We start from the raw sequence: 2,870 nt of genomic DNA on the forward strand, positions 1-2,870 counted from the left end.
GAAAATTATAAATAATCGCAGAAAGACGTCGACCCTTTTCGGGTTTCATGGAACCGCAACTCGTCGGAAAAACCTGGATAGAAAAAATATGGAATATGACGTCCAGGAGTAACTTCCCCAAGCTCCGCGTCCCGCCAACTTTGTTTATGTGCAGAAGTGCTTTACGCCAATATTTTACGACTCGGTACTTTACGTTACTTGTGCACCTTCCCGTGGTGCCCCGCCGAGGCTTTACCATGTGTCTTCCTTTTTTGATATCAAATATTTACTCATTGAAAATACAGAAAACAAAGGAAAACATTAATACTGTGAAATACTTCGTACCGCAGCGCTTCGCTGGATACCAGACCGTACTGTGACATTTCATACCGTGACATCCCTCGTCACGGTAGCGTGCACCTGCGTCTCCTCGGACTTGGGAACTTCCACACGGAGTGATTTCCTTCCGCAGAGACACCGTGAGACAGGTCTCTGTGGACTACAGGATGTAGACAGACACCTTCGCCTTTTTAGGATAAAGTCATAACACCCAACAAGTGTATCCTTGTATTAGCAATTCTACGTGTCACCCGGACTTGGAAAACTCGGGTCACCGGACAATTACGTGAGCCGATGCTGCGTTCAATGGAAACTCCAAAAACCGTAACTCGTTTTAGATGTAGAACTGATGTAAAGAGGAGTGACTGCACAAACTGCTGCTACGTTCACTGGAACTCGAAAATGTGTAATTGGTGTCGATAATGGAACTCGTGTATTGCTGCCTGCAGCAATATCTATTATTATCATTTTGTCTTATTGTGGTGATGTGAGCTGCTGGGACATTGCAATTTCCCCTCTGGGATGAATAAAGTACCCATCTATCTATCTAAATATCTACAGTATCTATCTATTATGAAATTAAGTTTTGACATTCAGAATTAAATAATGTAGCACAAAAAGGATATTTTACTTCATAAATTACACATTACACATTAAATACCAACAATAAAAACAACCTTTGTGGCTTTGTTTTCCACCAAGACAAATCCAATGTCCAGTGAAATTCTGACACCAAAGCCCAAATGAACTAAACTCCACTTGAGTGAATCGGGCCCCAAACTGTGAGTCCCAGAGTGTGGGCTCGGGTTCCCTGTCCGCCGGGGCTCCGGGAGGCTTGTTTTTCTGCCTTGTGTCTCATAAAACTGGAACCAGAACCTCCAGCGAGTCCATCGATCGCAGTGTACGCTCCACTGCAGCTGCACGCCACGAGGCCGCTACGCTGAGACGTGCACTGACCCGGCAATAGATCAGATAAATATAAAGATGAGATAAGATGAGACTTGCCAGATAATGGATACAGGCAATAGAATTCTCCATCTGAAAAGGACATTTTAGAAGGGTTTTGTTTGTTTGTTCGACACCGCAGCCTCCCACTCTGACAGCAGATCCAGATCCAGATCCAGATCCAGATCCAGATCCGGATCTTCTCTTCTAAGTGTATGTCACAACATATGCTTCTGACAAGACCCATATATGATGTGTTGTGCGTTGTGCGAGCTTGTGACCAAGCTGGGATTGTGACGATTTATTTTTGGGACGAAACAATTCAGTTTTGTCTTTTGCGGTAGGAGTTAGACTATCAAATGCAAAACTACTGTAAATACGACCTTTGCCAATGGAAACTAAAGACTTCTGCTTTACTTCAAGTTTTTCAAAGCCCTTTCCAGACGCTAAATCATGCTTCCTGTATCCATCATAAGGCCAAAGAAGGGAGGCCATAAAAAAAACGGATTTACCCCAGAAACAGATGACACATATGGAACAGATGTATGCTAATGGGTCCTGTCCACTCTGTACCCTGTATGGCCCTCTGTAGGTCACATTTCAGTCAATTTTAAAATAAAATCTCTTTCTAAAACGTAAAAAAAACCGTCATGGTATGAGTCTCAGTACCACATGGTATGAGTCTCAGTACCACATGGTATGAGTCTCAGTCTCACATGGTATGAGTCTCAGTCTCACATGGTATGAGTCTCAGTACCACATGGTATGAGTCTCAGTACCACATGGTATGAGTCTCAGTACCACATGGTATGAGTCTCAGTCTTGCATGGTATGAGTCTCAGTCTCACGTGGTATGAGTCTCAGTACCACATGGTATGAGTCTCAGTACCACTTGGTATGAGTCTCAGTATCACATGGGAATGAGTCTCAGTCTCACATGGTATGAGTCTCAGTACCACATGGTATGAGTCTCAGTCTCACATGGGAATGAGTCTCAGTCTCACGTGGTATGAGTCTCAGTACCACATGGTATGAGTCTCAGTATCACATGGTATGAGTCTCAGTACCACATGGTATGAGTCTCAGTACCACATGGTATGAGTCTCAGTATCACATGGTATGAGTCTCAGTACCACATGGTATGAGTCTCAGTACCACATGGTATGAGTCTCAGTCTCACATGGTATGAGTCTCAGTATCACATGGTATGAGTCTCAGTACCCCATGGTATGAGTCTCAGTCTCACATGGGAATGAGTCTCAGTCTCACATGGTATGAGTCTCAGTACCACATGGTATGAGTCTCACTCTTACATTGTATGAGTCTCAGAATCACATTGTACGAGTCTCAGTATCACATTGTATGACTCTCACTCTCACATGGTACTCATACCATCGGTTGGTTCGGTCTCAGTATCAAATGGTATGAGTTTCAGTCTTACATGATCTGAGTCTCAGTCTCACATGGTACAAGTCTCAGACTCACATGGTTTGAGCTTCAGTCTCTTTTACGTTACCACTTTTTACATGGTACAAGTGTTCTTTCACTTTCCAAATCTGCTCGGAGGTCCGTCCAGGCCGCAACGATCGAAAATTGCAAATATTTAA

Source organism: Zeus faber (assembly GCF_960531495.2).
Source record: "Zeus faber genome assembly, chromosome: 21".
Classification (NCBI taxonomy): domain Eukaryota; kingdom Metazoa; phylum Chordata; class Actinopteri; order Zeiformes; family Zeidae; genus Zeus; species Zeus faber.